Below are 20845 nucleotides of genomic sequence, written 5' to 3' on the forward strand. Positions count from 1 at the left end.
TCTGCTAGAAGGCAAGAGTGGAGTGACTGCTGTCGCCATAGGACTCCTACAACAAACACACATTAATTTAGTCCAAAATTCTATGTTTTGGTTATTTGAATAGCAGATGGCATTTGTAACCTGCCCAAATACTTTGACTCTTGGGACAAGACGTTAAAGAAAGCAATTATTCAACTTACCATTCTAACATCCCGCAAATTGCACATTTATTAGTGGAACCAACAGAATACAGGAGGTGGGGGGGGGGTGGAAATATTGGTATCATGGTTATTCAGTTCATGCCATTTTAGTAAGCTCTAGTAAGCTTTAGTAATCATGCATGACAAGGGCTGACCACAATGTGCTCACTCTTCAGAGAAGAAACAGTTCACTTCTTTTACCATGAAGAATGTTTTCATCCCTGATGTGTTGCATTTAAATATAATGAACTCTTGCCTTATTTTATTTTTGAACCAGACAGGTTGAATGTACTCAAGATATGGCAGTGATATAATCTACTTTTTAGTGAAGGTTTATGAAATTTGTAATGAACCATCCCACACACTTTTTATATCAGACAGCTTCCAGAAAAATTATTTTAGTTTATTTTTCAGTTGAAAAGTGGTTATGGCATTGTGCACAATATCCTGCCTGTAGAAATCACCAAAATACTTCAGTCTCCAATCTTGCAGTGGTTGCTCTAGGTTGGTGAGTTCTTCAAGCTCTAACCCTGTTTTTCTAGGAGTTCACCTACATTATCATTGCAGGATGAAGGATCTGTCTTGGTCTTCCTCAATTTCATCACTATTGTGTCTGGAAAATTATGAGAAGTCATAGTGACAGCAGATGAAATAAGAAAATTAGTCTAACGTTTGATTTTTTTTTCAAAACATGTAAAACAACTCTCAGACTGCCCTTGGATGGGCCATCTCTTTGCATCTTATGAAGACACAACAGAAAGCACCTTACAAAGGCACACAAAAAAGTACTGGACAGTAACTGAGACAGACAAGAACTACTCTCAAGCACCTCTGTGAGTAATGAATTTTAAAAAATGCAGAATTTTGCTGTGCTTTAAAAGCTAAGCACCACATAGTGCCCTCTGCTGCATACAGAGGTAATAGGCAAAGCATCACTGAACAATGACATCATTTGATATTAAACAACACGATATGTTGTATGTATGACAAATATTTATTTCCTTAATTACTCTTGTTTTCTAAAAATACTAATAAATTATGCACACATCTTCAGTACCAGCTTAGAGCAGATGTTTTTTACACTCTCTCTTCCCATCTAGCATCCTGCGTTCTGTCTGCAAGCAAGCTGTCAGCTCGCCTCCCACATCTACATAATGGGAAATTCACGCTGAGACCGAGCCGAGGGGCTGGGCGGCTGGGTAGGGGGAGCACACAGCACCCTCAGCGTGAGATTTAATCACAAGACACTCCTGATGGCCCAACAGCTCAGTGGGGCAAGGTCCACACGCTGCCCTCGCTGCTCCTCCTGAACCCAAGGGAGCTGGAAGTGCCTGTTTCTTCCTACTCTCAGCTAAAAGAAACAAAACAAAGACAAACAAACATAAGGGAAGGTCAAACCTCTGATGTAATTTTCAACTTCCAAATAAATGTGCATTAACAGTCTATAAAAGGTCCTTCACGCGCAACATGAAAGAGGTAAACGCAGACTGGAGGAGCTGCGAGACGGAAGAGGATTTATTGATTGTCAGACAGAACGGAGGAGGTCTCCTAATGTGGCACACAAATATTTAATCTGATTCTGAAATCTTATCTGCTGCCTTTAAGAAGATTAACAGAAATTCTCTTGCAGCAGACTATGAATTCTGATCCATTTCATGAACATGGAATATTTTCCAGAAGCAAGGCTTCTGCATTTTAACTAGTTTATTAGCATTCCACTCAAAATCTAATTCAACAAAGTTGATCATAATTAAAACCTGTTCAAGGACATTAAGTCACCAAAAAATTATATTATTTGTATACATACATGCTGCATGAAACAGACATATCACATGCATGCAGAGACATGAAAATATAAGGTCTCATTTTACATGAAAAAATATGAAATGTTTGAGGTCTCCATGCTGTTCTTAAACAAAAACTGGTATGAAGATGTTATGGTAAAAAAGTTCCTTCTAAAAAAATAAGTCTTTCCAAACTGGCCATTTCTGTTCTAGCCTGGAATGAAAGGAGATATTCTAGAGAAGAGAGGAGAATTCAGACATTTGTCCTTTTTTCTGTCTTACACAGACTAAGTACAAGGCAGACAGCTAAAATCATCACTGTGCTTGGTTTTGTCCTATGAATCCATGCAACTGGCCAAGTTTTAGGCTTCTCCTTTGCTTCTGCTTTACATAAAGTGGCAAGAAAAGGGAAGCACAGCCAGCCGGCGTGCTGCAGCCAGCTTCCCTCTCCTGGAGGAAAGCGAGGGAGTCATCCTTTCCATTTCTCTCATTTCTGCCCATAAGCTAAGCTGGCTATGTGCCTATGTTTTCCATATGTTTATTTCCTAGAAATCCATGGGCTTCAGCAGGGTCCCTCTGAAGTAAGAAGCACAGGGCAGGCGCTATGGTGGAGGAGGTGGAAAGCTTCTGCCATGTCCCCCTCCTCACATGGGTACTCTCCTGGGATCCAAAGGGAGATGAGCTGCCCCAGCCGGCTCGTCCTGCAGCCCTGCTGAACACACGGCATCTCTGCTGGGCTATGGGAATAATGCCATGGTGATGCCAAATACCCACTTAAAGCAGAGCCGAGAAGCATCACACGTCAAGCAACCCTCAGGCATTTGGCAGGTCTGCCTTAGATCTGTGTTGGCTGGTTGATTTCAGCCTGTTCTTGTTCAGAAGGAGCCGACCTGCATTTCAGCAGTAAGTAGGGCTTCAGCTGGGAGCGGGCCGTGCAATGAAACCAACCCAGCAGCATATATACTGACACTCTGGCTCTTTTCTCAATACTCAGTTCAAAATGAAGCTACCAGGCATCAGCTGAACATTATCTCTGTGCTATTAGCCCCAAGGCTTTTACATGAGATGTAAAATAAGTCAAATAACCTTGCATTTGTCATGACCAAAGAGTATGCACGCAGTTGCAGCACCTCACCTAACTCAACCTGAGCCTTTAATCTAGACGAGACCTTGATCCAAGGGCAACCCAAATCAGTCCACAAGTAGAACACTGTGTGGGCTTCAGCTTGCTACCTGAGAAGGTCACATAATGCACCGCCTGTATGTGCGAAAGCCTGCATCTTCCCTGGAGTCAATGCAAAATTTTGATTATATTTTCATGAGGAAGAAGTCCAAAGGACATTGCTCTTTTAAAACTCTATGTCAATTCTCTGTATTATCTAGAGCAGAAATACCACTCTTTCACACAGGATGATACAAGATCAAAATGACATGGGCCCGTTGCCTCCTGAGGCCACAGGAACCCCACGCACCAGAACCATCCTCTTCAGCAGGGCACAAGTACTTCACAACCATTTTTTTGCACATAACAACTGCAGTCATGAAATGAGTCTCCCCTACAGCAAAAAGAAAGTGTTTAACAATGATCCTTGCAGCATAATTTCAGGTAAAGCACGTTTCCAGCTCTCCCTGTATCTTCTTATGAAGACAACTACTTGATGAGATGTATGAATACCTGAGGTGATGCAACAATGTCACAAGCGCATTGCCATAGGACATTCTTTCCAGTCTAGCCACCCAGATTCAAGGGGCCATCACCATATTTTCCCTCACACCCCTACTGTATACTATATATAGTATAAAGTATATAGTATAAAGCAGAAATCCTGGGGAAAAAACACAGTATGTGGTCACATATTCTCTGCTGCTCTCAGCTGTGAAATGGCAACAGCAACACATCCTTCCCCCAAAGGGCTCACAGAAACAGAAAAACGTCATACATGTTCTGGTGTGGAGATAGCAAGGTCGTTACACATACCCCAAAAGAGTCTTTGTCCATCATAACCCAGATGCAGGAGAACATTAAAACTTAAGATTGTACCAGAAGTTATAAATCTGCCATTTCTTAGGCTATGAGTGCTTGCCTTCAGAGCTTTTAATTTTAGGTGTTAGCACATAAATTCCTAAGGTGTCTTAAGGAAAACAGAAAAGCTGCTAGTTACATGTATATGCATGCCCCACACTATACATATACAACCTTAAATATCTGCTTTCTTACATTGTGGAAAGCCATTATTCCAGAACATTCTGCCCTGATGGGCCTCATTAGTGAAGGCTAATCTCATGTTGCCTCTACTGCTGCTGCACCAAGAGTACTTTGTGCCACGTTTACAGACTTTAGAAGTTATTCTTTCTTCGTTTTTTTCATCTTAAGCCAAAACACTAATTTTCTCTGACATATACTCAGTAATATATATGCAGAATACTTGGCACCAGAAACTCTTACACGACACTCATCAAAAACTTAAACTATTCCCAAAAAGACCTCCAGATTTGACAGGTCACATTGGACGTTGCCTGTTGAGCTTCATGCTGAACTTCAGCACACATGTCCTCCGCTTGAGCAACATCGGATGATAGGGAAAGGCTGTGGTTACTCTGGGAGGAAGGAGGAACAGGGGAGCGCTGCATCCCCAGCACTAAAGGCAGGGCCTGGAGGGTGCTCCTGGGCAACTCCCACCTGGGAGATGAGAGACTCCTGCATCACCTGGTGGCCTCCAGCAAGGTCCTCGGGGTATACGCTGGGTGCGGAGAAGCTCCCCTTTAACTCATCATTTCCTAGGCGATCCCACAGCCACTCTGCTTTGAAGGCTGTATGGTCAGAGTACATATTTTCTGGCACACCTAAAGTTTTCCCAAGGGGTGTAGGCCACTGTATGAAAATTTTCAATTTCTAGCTCTCTCATGGTAAAAGCAGAACTTCGCGAGTCAAAGAAAAGATGCTGCCCTAAGCCAAAGGCAATTGATATGCTGCCACAAACAAAACCAGTTTTAGAGCTCCTCTCCCCCACCTCCTGCTTCCCCTAAAGAGAAAAAAAAAAGCCTAAAAAAAGTTCTTTACACAGTGCATTTTGTGGCCTAAATATGGGTGTTACCAGATTCCCCACTGACGCAAAGAGGTCAGAATTTGAGAAGGTGAGAAAATTACTTAAGATTCCACAGGAAAAATTGACCTGGAACAATTAACCTGAGAACAGCAACAGGATGATGTCCCAGAAAAGCTCATTTTCAAGACAAGTTTCTACTGGGAAAAGTTTAGCAGTTCAGGACTGCCGAGAGTAAACTCTTATATTTACACCTGGCAGAATTAATTCATTTAGACATGCAATACTCTCTGAATCCATCCAAAAAAAGCAAATGCTTTTTGCTACCATGTTCTTCCATAATTTCCTAACCTCCTTATACAGACACTAGGAGTAACATGCCACCATATCCAGTATTATTGCCTCCAGTATAGAGAAAGGAGAACTTTGTTACATGCTTGCAAAACCATTGAGCTCCTTTGAGAAACATCCTTGTCTTCCAGGATGCTGCCTGCTTCTCACACCGATACCTACATGCCACCCCTGATCATCTTTACAGGTTTTTGATACACTTAAATATGCTTTCCTCAACTACAATCAGTGTTTTTAACACTTTTTTTCTTAAATGTGAGAAATAAAACACCACACTGTGTTCTGTTCTTCAATAAAATTGCCTACACAGCTACTTTTGACCTATCAGTGCTTGTTCTCTCTCCCAATTTTCTCTACAAACCCACACACACAAGACAAACTTAGATTAGTTGACTTTTTTTTTGACTAATTATTAGCGGTCTGCTGGACCTGTATTAGTGAAGATAAACGTGAACGCACAAAAAAGTTACAAATTGAAGAGAGGCATATAAATGGGCTTTCACTAACCTTTTGCCAGGGTGGGGGGAGCTGAAATGGCCTGTGAAGGTTGAGACAGAGAGGACCAAACCAGGCAGCAAATTTGCTCCTGCCAGCTGGTGAGCAAGTGAGCAAGCAGGGTGAGCTGGTGGCTGGGAGGGGAGGAGGAGCGTCCCAGGGCAGGTGAGTGGTTAGCTACCAAATGAGAGAATAAATAGGTAGGAATTGCAAATAACTGTATGCTGTCTGGGAAGTGGAAAGGAAGAGAGATTTTCTGCCAAACTGCCCTGAACTGTCAGACATCTGCATTTTTCATTCTGCAAGGGTCTCTGTCCCCTCTCTTCCTCTGCCAGCCTTTCCTGCACGCCAGAAGCACCACTGGGAGCACCAGCTCGGTTGGCAGCAAAGCGCAGGGAGTGGGCATGTGCGCACACACCTGAATAGGAGTGCTTGAGAGCCGAAATTGCTCCTGGGCACTACTCATTCCTGCAAGCCTTCCTCTGCAGGGAGTGCTCTCTGCACCAGCTTCAAGTCTTTTTTTATGGTCAAGGTAGTTGCAATGTTGCCAAAATGCTGAAATTGCTGAAGCTGCTTTGATGGCCTAAGAAGGTCTACAAAAGCCTGAAGCAAGGCAGATGTGATTAGTTTCCATAATAAAAGTTCCAAATATTCCTCTGGTGAGGAAAAGTCAACAAACAAAAAACAAACCACAACCTCTGACCTACACCTTTGCTACCCAGTTTTCCATTAGAACATACCTCTGTTGACTGTAACACCCTAAAACTTATAATTATGAAGCTGGGTGCATTTTCATCATGGATGGATAGTTGTGGGTGAAGTAACTTTTAAAAGCAAAATGACTAGAGACCTTTCACAACCATGATCTCAGATGTCATTTAAAAAGCCAAGAGGATTCAGATCCAAACCAAACAGATTGAAACCTGATGAAGATTATGCTGAAGCCAAAATAGCAAAGACCTCAATTTTCCAGTCAACCCTCATATAGGAGAAGAGATCCTGGGGGTTGCCAGTGGAGACAACAAATTCCTCACAGTTCCCAAAACCTTTGTGGTTTAAAGTAATAGAAATCTTGTGAGAATAATACACTACTGTTTATAGCATTTTTGACCAAAATCTTGCAGGATGTGCTCACAAGATTCCAGTGTCACCAAAGCACATTAATCATGGTCTATAACCCAGTCCACATTAAAATAATACCTCCTCACATCATCTCTGAGTAGTAGCCTTTACAGTACCCCCTCCTATTTTGACTGCTCTCTTAGTTCACATTTCCACTCACAGAAGTAATACCTAATCCTGCTTTTCAGCAGATTGTTTCTGCCTTGTTTTCTGTAATCATCATTTACCTCAAGATGTATTACAAGGGAACAGGTCATAGCATCACCATGTCTCACTGCCTTCTCCAGCAGCCTCCCCTGCCCTGCATCCTACATGAATCCTCACTTTGTGGTTTGCATTAAGCTTTTATGTTGGTGACCAGCCTCTAGCTCAGAGTCTGCAGAGCCTTGCCCAGGTTTAGCAAATAATTATGCCTTCAGTGTTTCTGATTTATTTGATCCAAAGGCTTGAGTTATTTTCTCCTAGCAGAAATGCAAATACATAAAAGTACATAAAGTAAAAGGCATCTTTTACATTACAATTTTTAGTTATGCAATCTTCTACCAGTTGGTTCCACATATTTCTGATTCCTGGGCTCTTTGTAGCTGATATTTCTCTATAGATGCCTATAGTTCTATAGCACAGGAACACCAAAATTATTTCTATATCGCTCTCAGAGCAATTTTTGATGGCAGAAATGTAGCACACAGTCTGGCACACTTTCAGTCTGCAGTGCATCTATTCTGTGGATATTAAGAGGGACTTTGCTTTCCAGTCCAGCCAAAACCAACACACTTAAATAAGTAAAGGCAAGGGGAGAAAAAAAAAAAAAGGAAGAAAGAAGTAATAGTTCTATATCATAATTGCATACTTATAAATAGCATGTTTTCCCTGTGTGTCAGATACCAAATAGCTTAATGACAACTGATAACTGGCTGATTTCTGCAATCTGCCATCAGCTGCTATTTTCAAGAGAACACGAGCTATTCCTAATACCACAGTACAACTCCACTTAGTTGTGTAGGAAGCTTACATTTTTCAACCAGATGGCAGGTATATACTATTTTAACCAAAATCCTGTTTTAAGAACAGCGGTCGATATAATGACAGTGCTTGACAAGCCAAGAGGCATACAAAAGTAGATAACTACATAATACCACTTAATATTGCCCTTTAAAAAAATAACATACTTATGAATGTCAACAGATGGGCCAGGCAATCATGCAGCATGACCTCATTTACGGGCGGGGGGGGGGAAGTGGTTTGTTTGTTTTTTTAATTAAATTTCAGCTTTTATTTCCAAAACATACTTTGTAAAACTTGGGTGGGATTTTTCTCATGCAAATACCAAGACAAAAAGCCTCTGCTCCCTGAGTGAGGCAGGGACAAGAGCTGTTCTGCAGCACTACAGTGTGATTAATCCAAGCAACTGCATTAACACCCCCCAATAAGGAGGAAAAGCCATCTCTAGAATACAAGTTTTGATATTATACAAATAACTTGTTGTTAAAGATATCTGTCATTAGAGCAATGTCTAGCAATTGGCAAATAAATTATTTACACTGGCATTTCTATTGCAGCAGAAGACATTATCCTGTTCTGTTTTGCTGCCGTCTCTTAAATAGCAACAGCAAACAGTAGCTGTGAAATCCAGTTTACATCTCACAGAAGCAAAATATCTCCATGTATTTAATAGGCAGGAATTGAGAACTGCCTTTCTCTGGACACATTCTCTCTTCTTTTCTCACCCTGGTAACAAACATCAGCCCCCTTTCAGATTTGACCCACTGCAGACTCATATTTCTTCCCCTAACACAGGGCACAGTTTGCCCCTCCGTACTTACATTATGTCTGGGGTCCTCTCTTCACATACGAACGAAGAATCAAGAGGAGAAGTAGACTCTGGGTGACTGAGCAGCACAACTGAAACAGCCCAGGTGATCACCATGGCTTCACCTCTCTTCTGGGTCAGAGACTTCCCTTGTATTCAAACCTAGTTGGAGTGGAGAAGATGCGATGTCCTACCAGCCAAACATACTGAGCCTTTGGATCCTCTAAAGCCATAACAAAGCATTTAGGAGTAGCTGTCTATATATTTACTTTTGCCTCTTCTTGGATGTATGCCTATGTGAGAAGGAAGCAAACTCTATATTTCACACCCGTTCACGCTGCATTTTTTTCAGAGTGTTGCTAAAAGAAAAAAAAAAATCCCAAGCTAGTTCAGCTCCAAATGGCCAACCACACAATCATTTATTTTCCTGTAGTTATACTGACTGGGTTATTTTCCCACACGCTCCTGATGTGGTGAATGACTTGTCTGAGCAAGCAAGATAATGCTTTAGGCAGCAAATTAGAAAAAGCAAATGTGCAGGGAGTCCAACAGGCACCTCCTGGGCCGCGTCCTACCTAGTGAGGCTTGGCTCTCCACCATCCCCAGCTGAGGTTCCAGAAGGTGCCCAGTTCTCTGAAGGCTTATGCTGAAGATCTCAGGCACTGAGTGAGGTGCTACAATGTCTCCATACCCCCAACCTGTGTCTGAAGGCAAACAGTAAGAATGACTTCTACCAATGGCTCAATCCTGCTGTTAACTGTGGTGACAGCTACCATGTCACCAACCCAAGGCAAACTCTTACAGCCAGGACAAAGGTACAGCTTACTAGGGAGAAAGGAGGCCAACCTGGAAGCACCGAAGTCCCTGCTCCACCACCTAGATGCCAAAAAGGCCAGGGAAAAATGGGGACAGAAAGGGCTGGACTGTTTCTCATCCTCCTGACTGGCAGGATGGTTTTTCTTGCCCCACTTCTACCCCTAAAAAAGGACAAAGCAGGTCCTCAATCCTCCCACCCCCCTCCTCATGGCAGAGAGCACCATGTAGAAGTGTAACAGGCTTGCTTACTTTGCCTTCTAAACAAAAAGAGTCTCAGGAACATCTTCTACAGAGCAAGAAAATGACAGCATGTATTTACCTCTGACTGCTCTAAGTGACAGGTGGTAAAGAACAGCAAATTTGGTTACCAAGAGTGTCCTGGAACCGGTTTCCCAGCGGAGCTGTGCTGTTCATGTCTCTGGAGGCTTCCAAAGACCTGACTGGATCAAGCCCTGAGCAACCTGGTCTGATCTCATAGCTGACCCTGTCCTGGGTGGGAGGTTGGACAGGAGACCTCTCAATGTCCTTTCCAACCCAACTTCTCCTGGGATCCTCTTCTGTTTGATGTTCTCACTCAAACCAACACACTGCTGACCATTTAACTGTCCAGGCCAGCAAGTCCTCACAAGCTCAGCACCCTTGCAAGGATTTTGGGGCCAGTTCATTACAGTGGCAGAGTGAGCTACCTTCCTCGAGCCAGGAAGGTCTCCAGACCAAGGTTGTCCTAATGCCCTTCCCCCAAGAACTCCTAACACAGACAGGGTTGGGAGTCAAGAAGTGCAGAGATAAACAATGTCTCAGCTATAAAGAATTATTTTCTAGATCCCTCTGTAAGCTTTTACTTCTACTACTTTCCCTGTAAGCTTTTACTGCTTAGTTTACTTTTTTTTTTTTTTTTTGCATTGGGAGAAAATCTGTATGGATCTAGCAAGAATAAAGACATCACTTTTTGGTATTTAGAATAACTGAAAATTTATGTCACATAAAATCTTAACTGGAATCAGGAGTGAATAGTACAAGTGGCAATAATGAAACAACAGCTAAGAAGGCGCACCCTGACACCTCTTTTCACAGGCTCTTCACTTTAAATTGCAATTACAGAGATCTAGGTACAAAGAAAATTCTGACATTAAAAAAAAAAAAAAGGGGGTTGTAATAGAAGAAAATGCTGTTTTCAGTTTGTGGGAAAATCATGAATCACAGGTATGCCTCAGCCATGGAGAACACCCTGGCAGCTGGCAGGATGGGTCGGTCAGCTGCACCACACAGTCCTCTCCAGGCTACTGGGGACCGAGACACTCGGGGCCGCATCCCACCACTCAACAGCACAGAGTGGTATGATGTCTCCTCCTGGGCAGGAGGATGGTTAGGGGAGATGGTGAGGTAGGAACAAAAGCTAGTCCCACTAGAAAGACATCCTAACAGTTGCAGCATCTCACAACACGAAGTCAGCCTGGTGTCCTTCCATCTGACTCATGCCCACATACCAACACAGCTGGTGCATGGCTGTGCAGGGAGAGAAGCCACGTTTCTCCCCTAAGGCAAAGCTTCGTTCATGCCAAAAGCTCTACCCGTCTGGCTCTCAGGGGAGGGATCTGTCTGCTCTTGCTGACACCAAGGCTATTTAGCTTTCTTCCAGCAACCAACCCAACAGCCTTGACAGTTGGGGCATATCATGCCTGAGCAGCAGCGGTCCCACCAGGGGCAGAGGGATTTATGGAGGGAGTGATGTACCTCAGATGTTCAGAGTTCCCAGATCCCATTTAAAGTTTCACAACAGGAAAGGGGAAAAGAGAAGATTAAAAAGAAATTAAAAAAAAAAAAAAAAAATTGTCCAGAGAAACCTGCAACACAGACAGACAGTAGCTCTTTTATCATTGCTGCAGCTCATTTAAAGACAGTACTTTCCATGCTGTAGTAACATTTCCAGTTCCTTTGCAGACCTACCTGGAGAGACCAAATAATTTGCATCTATCTTTTCCCAACATTTCACATATCATTTGCATTTATCGTGAAAGGGTGGAGAATAATAGTGCTTAGTGCAAGAAATAAACACATTTAAAAAACAAATCAGTCAGTGCTGCCAGTCAGATAGATGCAAAAGTTGACAAAATACAGCCTTTCATTATTTTTTCATTCCAACCAATGCACAAAATACATGAAATATAAAAGAGTGCCTCACATAGATTTTTTCCAGCTGAATGGAGCTTTGACAGTCAAGAACACTGCATTTTTCACATAATAAAATGTGATTTTCCATCAATTGTACAAGTAATGAAAATGTAGCATACAGCACAATCCCTTGAAAGCCAAGAAGTCAAAGCCAAGGGTGAGGCTGAAAGTTGCAAAACTGGGAGCCTCAAAGGAAGAGAAGCAGGGGATAGAGAACTGGTCCTCTGCCATTTATTTACTTTTCTACCAATGTAGCCCCAAAAAGGGCTCCCCCCCTCCCATTCCTGGTGTTCAATGGGAGGGGCAGCCAGAGCAAAACCATCCATCTGGTTCCCATCGCAGGAAAGACTGCCTAGGCGAGCTCCTGCCAAAGCCTGTCATTAGCAATCAGTGTAAGAGAGAGCATGAGAAAACCCAGCGCAGCTAAGACAACAAACCTAATACTTTTAATACACTAATCATAACAACAGTACTCAATTTTGTTCTCTATTAAAATATCACAGGAGTCAGATGGGTCATCCTGGTAGCCTCATTTTATCAGAGAAATTAATGTAACAGGCAATTTTCTTCTGTCACAGTATATCCATCAGCACCTATTAGAAGCATCTACAGGAGTGAAATATGGCAAGGAAGGATAATTTGATGAAGCGGGTGCAAAACCTTGCTACGTGTTAATATACTTTGTCTCCTTTAAGATCTATTTTATCACTCTTGCATTTCAGGTGACAAGAAAAAACAAAACAAACAAACAAAAAAACAACAACAGCAACAAAAACCACCTAAATCCAAGTGGTCTGTAGCAATCCCTCCCTCTACGGCTGCTGCCATGGGGAGTAAAGACCTTGCCAGGGTATTCAGATCTTGGACCACTAGATGCTGCATGCAGATGAAGGCAGCGCTGCCAGCTGGACCTTTCAGCCACAACTTTCCAGCCCCCCCTCAGGAATATAATCACTCACAGCCCTAATTACTGAATAAGAGGGTCTGTTAATTACCTATTCAAAGTAACTAAATCTGACTGGGGTCAAAAGTGATCCGCCAGTAGGGAACAGAGAGAGGCCGCAAACTCTAATCCTTTGCTATTCTCCAGACCTGCCTCAAACCAGACATAGCAAGAGCTTGTTCTCCCCACAGACAACACAGATCCCCTGTTCAGCACATTTGTTCGGTATGTTTGTCCAGCTCTCTACAAGCTGCTTTTTCCCTCACCGCTTTGACAAGAGCTGCCCCTGCTCCACTGGCTCAATCCCACCATCCTGGAAGGGCACATCGGAGCAGCTGAACATTTTGGATCTCCAGGAGAGCAACCCAAGGTCAGCTCTGTGCCTCCCTTGAGCTCCTTGCACCACAGCAGCAGCAACATCATGACTGACAGTTGCCCAGCAGAAATCAAAGCTGGCATGATTCTTATAAAAAACCTCCCCTCTCTCCAATCGCCAACACTGGGAGCAGAGGACAGAGATGAGAAATGGGGAAGAAACCTCCTTCAGAAGAATTACCGTGTCTCTGCCTAAGGATGACATGGTTCCAACTCCCTCAGGACTGTCCCTATGCACGTCACTGTCACCTGGCTCGCCTCTCAAGCTTCCTCCTTTTGTTAGGCTGTTCCCACGCAGATCTAAGAATATCCTGAACAGATGAGTGAATATGAATAACAGCTCTTTCTTCCTCCTTTCAGGAAACTATTTCCCCATTTGTTTCCCTCATCTCCCTGCTGTGGTATTTAGCTCAAAATGTTAATGACCCATTTAAGAAGGGGAAAGCAACTTCTAGGAATGACTTGCCCTGGGCTATTCCATGGGCTGCTCAGAAGTGAAATCTCATTATTTATGCCCCCTTCAGTTGAAGGGCAACATTCCCAGGACCAAAGGAAAGCACAGCTAGACACAGAGATGGAAAGAGAGGGAAGATTTTCTTTGTCTTGTTCTCTCTCACATATTTTGCTGTGTTTATTATCCTAGTGCTTTATAAAGTAAACATCATTGGGAGATCACAGCTGAGCCCCAGCCCAAGTCTGCTCTGCCTTGCTGTCAGATAATCAATGAGAATCTTTTCAAAATGTCCTTTTTTACCACCCTTTGTGGGACCCAGACATTTATGTCTCAGGACACTACGCTGAAGCCAGTACAAGCCTCCAAAGGGTCAGACAAGCATCGGTGCCACAGTCCCGGGTGTGACCACAAGAGAGGGCAAAGAAGAATCTGCGCAACTTCAGTCCTTATCTCTGACCCAGCTGTGCTCCATCACGCCGCCTGCCCTTAATTCCTGCTGTCTTGGCCTGACACTGCACACTCACCTGCGGGTTGGTAAAAGGCTGCATGCTGATTTGACTCCTTCAAGTTGCTCACTGGATCCTGGGATCATTTCCCCTCCCAGGAACAAGGTGTGCAACCATGGGATGTAAGTAGGAACCAGCCATGGGGCACCCCATGTCCAAGACAGCTGGAGGGTGGGATGAGATGGAGAATGAGGACAGACAGCTTTGTGAAAAGCCAGAGGAGCAGCTTTGAAGGAAGAGATATGGTAGAAATGGAAGGTGGCCCCTATAAAAGGAATAAGAACAAAAAGGGCTGCAGAAGAGCAACCCAGTTGCTGAAGACCACGTAGTTAGGGTGGGGGAAGAAGCAACCGGGCTACTGCTGACGGATGAGAGTTTGGTGTCTCTGCTGGATCTCCCATCATAAGAAGATGGAAAAGGGTGTGTCAAAACCCCAGGAATCAAAACTAATGGAAATGTATCTTTCTTTTATCCCTTAAAAGTCATGAATCAAGAAAGCTTTGCCTCTCTTTTACCATTCTTCTCATCTCTGAAACATTTTCCGGCTGTCTTGCCACACTATAAAATTTTACTTTAAAATAGAAGAAGATACTGTCTATAGGAAGCCAGCGTGTTGTTTAGAGACAGTCATTCAAACCTAAACAATATAAAGAGGGAAAAAAGAAAACCTGTAGGGCAAGAGACAGGCAGCTGCTGGTGAGCTGTGCAGACAGGCATTGCAGCCCCAGTGTTATTGAAACATGCTGAAGCACGGTTTGCCAGAACTTCTAACTCCCTCATTTTTACAAGCTTAAAAATGCAAATACAAAGTCTCACTGTAAGGCAGAAAGTTGGGAGCTCAAGTTTCAGGCCAAAACTACATTCCTAGTGCTGTTGCACTTAAGATTATAAAAGTAATGCATCTATATTGAAAAATCTAATTCGGTGTGCCTCTTAACCAAAAAAAAATATAAATATATATCATTTTGGAGAAGTAAAAAAGGGAAGAACAGTACAAACCACACTTTTTGTCAGTTGATCACATATGGCTTTTTAAAAGTGATTACATATATATCATTTTCACAAAAGTGTTCACCTCAAATTCAATAAAGCTTCTGAATGTGAAGGAATACCTCAATACTGTTGGGTTACCCTACATGTGAAAACCACATTTGAACAGTTTTTAAACGCATAATGCTTGCCCAATCTGGATATTTACATTAGAAAAAAAGTATTTCACTTCCCTTCCACTTGAAATTACTTCAAGCCCCACTGGGGCAGGCTGCAAAGAGAGGGCAAGTGCCCAGCAACACCTTCCCAGAGGACACCAGCATCAAGGCTCCGCTCTCTGTGCCTCCCCAGAGCTCCGCTGCCATCCCTGCAGCTCAGACCATGTCAGGGCAGCTGAGCTGTGATGAACTATCCTCATTAACAGTGAACTTCTTTGTTTTGATGAGGTAAATGAGTAACTATGTTTGCTCCCTAAGTGGACTATAAATCAGCAAGGCATTTAGCCACTTAGCTTAGTGCTGTCAAATAGATTTTGCAATGGCCAAACACAATCCATATGATATATTTACGCAGCTGAAGTTTTCAGACCACCAGTAATTTCTGCCTTAAAACGCCGATGACTGAGAAGAAATATAAAAGCAACGTAGCAAAAATGGCAGAAAATACGGAATAAAGGAATATCAGTGACCTAAAGGGGCACAGATTTCCCAGAAAACATGACAAGCTAAGCAAAATAATCCAGAGCTAAAAATACAGAGATAGTGCTCTCCATTTAGCAGTCTTGCACAACATGGGATCTATTGTGGCCGAGACACCGATCAGGTTTGGAAAGGGATCTGCCTTTGTCCCGGACCATGGCTGCGCGCACCCAGCGCCGCTGGGTCAGCTCAGCCCGACTCGCCCGGGGCTTGTCCGGAAACCCCTCCAAGGTCGGCGGGACCGGGCGGGCTGTCGGCGGTGGAGCCGCGGCCGCCCCGTTCCCGCGCCTGGAGGGGCCTCTAGCGGCACCCGCCGCCACGCGAACCCGCCCCGCCCCCGGGGATGTATGTCATCCATACGCACCCCAACGAAGAACGGGTTGGCGCGGTCCTCACGCACCGCACTGCGCTGGGAACGTCACTGCAAAACCCGTCGGCGCTGGAGAGCACGCAGATCAACCCACGGCTCCAGCGGGCACGGAGGACTTTCTTATTTTATCTAATCTTATTTTTCTTCCAGTTTCCTGCAACTAAAACTGGATTTGCAACACACTGTCAGTCCAGTCATACTGTCTCTCCGTGTTCGCTCATCAGTTTGGGAAAGGGGGATAACGGTGAGGCTGAAGGCTAGGATGGCTTCAGGGCTGGGTTTGCTGCATCATGGAGAACCACTCCACTCACCCTACCAGCGCTCCCCCATGGGGATGCAGTTAGGCAGGCGAGAGGCAATTGCTTATGGAAAAAATGGCTGTGACAGAATTTCCCACTACCACCAAGTTCAGTACAATCACAACTGAGTCCCTTTTTTTGCTCCCATTTAGAAGTGGAATCACAAAGGGAGTGCAAGCTCAGGCCACGCTGCGCTTCGCTCACCCCAAAGTCCATGTTTATGGGTAACATCACTAAATAGGATAGTTCAGGTGGGAAGGGACCTTGGGAAGTCTCCAGCCTCCTGCTCAAAGCAGGGTCAGCTCTGACTTCATGTGTGGTTGTGCAGGGCTTGGTTCAATTTGGTCTTGAAAACCTCCTAGAGCCCCACTGGGCGATTTGCCAGTGCTTAATTATCTTGATGGATATATTATTTTTTACAATTCTGTCAGAAAATCCCATTTCAGTTTGCAACCACTGTCCCTTGGAGCCTGGCTCCATCTTTTCATTAACTTCCCCATAGGTAGGGGCAGGCTGCTATAAGGTTTCCCTCCAAAGCCATCTCTTCTCTGGGCTGAAGAAGCCCCTGTCCCTCAGCCTCTTCCAAAGCACATGCTCCAGGGCCCTGGCCATCAAAAAAGCCAGCAATTTGTCTGTTTTACATGATGTGCTACTCCTATTTTATAGAAACTAACATAAATGGTAAAATGGATATATGTGAAGCCAAAGGTCAAAGATTAAATTGTTGTCTAATAAAACAGCAACAGGCTTAGCAGCTATGCATTCATTTAAACAAAAGACAGACAGTAGACATCAACCATGGTTTAATAAAAAAGCAAGCCTCCTTCAAGGCAGCAGAGGGAACCTACTTCCCATTTTTCACATGCCTCACTGTGAAATACACATGAATATACTTAAATCCTTGAAAACCTAGTGCCTTCAATATGAGTCATGCTCCGAAATGCTAGCATGCTTTATACCAAAAGAGTCCTCTGATTCATATAACAAACAGGAGTATAATGATCATTTGATGTAGGTAAATTATTTCTAGCAAGACCGACATCATATTAGAAAAATACACGCAGTGGTCCAAGATACTGTGCTCAGTGCCCAGTACTTGAAGAAAACTACCTTCATATATGTTCATAGGAATGGCAATAACTAAATACTATGAGGTCTGAATAAAACTCTCAGGTGAAAGAAGCACAGGAGGCATATCTGGCCAGTCTGGGAGCAGCTTTCCCCCTCTGCGGCGGCCATAAGCCACATCCTTGGGCAGAGCTGCCAAAATGTGTCAGCCGGAGAGAGTACAGCACCCAAGCTCAGCTCGTGTACATCTTCAGGTGCCCTGGCAAGTCATTGCTGTGTAGGTAGGAAATTCAGCCTCTGTGCAAAATGACCTCAGCATGCGCAGTGAGTTGACACTGTCAAGAGCTGCCACCCAAAAGCAGGGACAAACATGGCACCCTGGCTCAGGGACAATGAATAAAACTCACAGATTCAGCTGACCACTCAGCCAAACTGATTAGCTGGCTACTCTGCTGCTCCAGATTGGAATCAGGATTTCCAACTTGCTTCCCAAGTAAGCTGGAAAGATCAGTTGTCACCATGACAGAGCTGCACTGACACATAACAAAATCACCAGCAAGACTCCCATCAACCTCAGTTAAGCTCAACTGCACACTTTAACAGGCTCCAAAGAAACCTGACAAAGACAAAAATTAATACCACTGCTTTTTTTGGGGGGGGAGGGGGAAAAAAAGTGATTTCTTCTTCTTTTTCCTTACATTTCTGGGGACATAATTTGGAAGCTTATCTTCAACTAGCAGCCAATCACCTTTTTTTTTTTTTTCCATTGGTCATGTTTCAAAGGGAAAAACATCACACTAATTTAGAATAAGCAGGTATCGGAACGGTCAGCAAGCTGTACAGGCCATCCATGAGCTACAAAGGTATTGATCTGGAAGACATACAACTTTCTTCTTTCAGCTAAAATCAATCACTGTTTTTGAAGCTAACCAAAGCAGAAAAATCTCCATTACTACTCAAGTATGCCAAAACATACTTGAATTGCTCTGGCATGTTACGCTGGAGTTAAAACAAAGAGTTGATACATTTGGGGGCTTGCTTGCTGAACAAGATAGGCTCCCCAGGTTCTAAAGGCAGCTTGTTAGCTACTTTCTGCTTGGCTACCCAGTGGGGTGTATAGAGATTAATGGCTGCACCTATGGGCAGCAGGTCACTGCCAAAACAGTGTTAACCCACACCTATGAATGCATATATCTGTTCCCGAGACTCTTACAGAAGAAGTAAGCTAAGCATAAAGCAGGGTTGCAAACAGGGGGTGCATGACGTGGATGCTGTCACTGTGTCCTAGGACTGCAGGGGTGACCCCTCCTCCTTCTGGCTCCAGCTCGGGGGCTTTCTGCACCCCAGCACTGCACAGGCTGGGCAGCAAATACACCTCGCTGATCCTCTGCCAGCCCTGCAGAGGTGCATCTTGGGGTGCTTTGGGAGAGGGGCTGCGAGACATCAATACCCTGCCAGCCCTGGTGGGAAGGAGCAAGATGTAACAAATTCAGTGTCAAGGGCCGCAGCAGGGCTGGGGCGAGCAAAGATGAGTCCCATCTATGTGCAAGAGGCTGCCCAAAGGCTTTGAAAACAACCCACCATGCCGTGGCAGGGAGAGGGTCCAGACGCGAACACCACAGATGGATGGAGAGACTCCCGCTGGCTCCAGCATGTTCACAGCATGAGAGGTGTCACAGCACCCTGTCGGAGCTGGGACGTGGCTACAAAGGGCTGGCAACCAGGGTGCTAATTCATAATGCATCCGTAAACACCTTTATTTTTCTGGAGCTACATCAAAGTCTGGAATCAGAAAAAACAGTTACTCCGACCCAAAACTTGGCACAGTTGCCCCACTTATGATTATTTAAGAGCCAACAAATTCCCAGGACAGTTCATAGCACTGTGTTCTGCTTAGAAAGGAGGACTCCACAGAAACAAAAGTGGAATAAACAGAGAGACAGCAGTAAAACGCCAAAGTTAGAGGATTGCAAAGGGGTTAGAGGGTCAAAGCACAGACTTGGAGATTATCACAGGCACAGCTTGAGAGGCAGCGACTTCACTCTGCTCAGCAGCCGTGAGGCTTCAGAGGGAGGTTTTGCCCAGCCTGGGAAATAACCATTTCAGAAAAAGTCAGGTACGTTTTGGGATAGAGGCCAAGAAGCAAGCAACAAGAGTCAGAAGACATTTGGAAACGTGACCTACAGGAAATAACAGCTCAGAAGATTAAGAGGAGGTTACAGAGGTGGCAAATACATCCTGAGAATATACAGTCCTGAGATCAGATAATCATACGTAAAGGAGGGTCCTCAGTTGTTCTACTGACCAAAGATAAAAGTTGTTCTACTGACCAAAGATAAAACCCTACTCTACACCCAATGAGTTTTGAGGGTGTTCTGAAAAGTCTTTCTGACTACTTGGAGAGTAAAGGCTTGGCACAGGCTTTGTTGATGGGTTGTGAAATCACCCTCATCAGAGGTTTTGAAGATAAACATCTATCCTTCTTGGGGGCAAGGAGATGGATTAGAAGATAGCTTGAAGTCCCTTCTGGCCCTGAATTTCTAAGAGTACTCCAATTCCACTGGTATGCCCTTTCTTGTCAGTAGGCTCTGATTATTAGCCTTAAAAAAAATATATTTTTTTTCTTTAAATCTTGTCCTTCATTTAGTTTTGTGATGCCGATTCTCATTTATTTCCATCTTTTTTATTATTTTATTGAGTCATCAGACCACACCTTTGTATCAAACCTCAGTGAATAGAACTTCTTGTGTTCATACATACAGTGAACATGATGGATACAGAAAACATCAGCCCTGCCAGCTTTACAATGAAATACATTGAATTACTCCATGGCAGCACACCCGTGAGTCTTGCACAATACCCACACACACAGATTTATCAAAAATAAACAGAGAATTTCTCCGAGCAGTGGAGAGAAAGTCAGAGGTGAGGGGCAGCAGTGGATAACTGAAAGATTTTAAACAAACATGTAATAGTCAGATCTGTTTCCTGTTTCCAGAGGTAAAGGAATTTCCTGTTTCCAGAACTGGCTATTTAAAGAAAATCCTGACAACAGTGGGTTTGGGGTTGGGTGGTTTTGTTTGGTTTTTTTTTTTTCCTAATAATGCCAAACAAAATAAATTAATAGGGCCAGTGTTCCTGAGCACATTCTTTGGAGAGGAGTGGCCCCTCATTTGTGAACTGCCCAGATCATCCACTGCACTCAGCAATGGAGGAGGAGCAAGAGGAAAGCTTAGGAAGCACCTGCAGCCTCTGCATGAGGGCTCTGCCATCAGGCTCTTCTTTCAGCCCCTGCCATCAACACTTAGACCAATCCAGACCAAATAGTAGGTACACCGGAGGAGCAAAGGGGCCCTACAGCCCCTGCAG

General features: G+C 43.9%; 1 protein-coding gene across 10 annotated transcripts in view; it reads right to left on the reverse strand.

The window, feature by feature from the left end:
- The window catches only part of STOX2 (storkhead box 2), a 144774-nt gene that overhangs the window by 92513 nt on the left and 31416 nt on the right, over window positions 1–20845 (reverse strand). For 2 of the 10 annotated variants that reach the window (XM_065061220.1, XM_065061226.1), the window contains exon 1: window positions 8799–9258. The exons of 3 other annotated variants lie outside the window; for them this stretch is intronic. The gene's annotated coding sequence lies outside the window, so the exon portion shown is untranslated. Of the gene's footprint in view, window positions 1–5865; window positions 6031–8798; window positions 9259–20845 lie in introns of those variants that run through there. 5 more of the 10 variants (XM_065061221.1, XM_065061225.1, XM_065061232.1 and 2 more) reach the window with 5 other exon arrangements.

The sequence above is a fragment of the Columba livia genome, chromosome 4 (genome assembly GCF_036013475.1).
Source record: "Columba livia isolate bColLiv1 breed racing homer chromosome 4, bColLiv1.pat.W.v2, whole genome shotgun sequence".
Classification (NCBI taxonomy): domain Eukaryota; kingdom Metazoa; phylum Chordata; class Aves; order Columbiformes; family Columbidae; genus Columba; species Columba livia.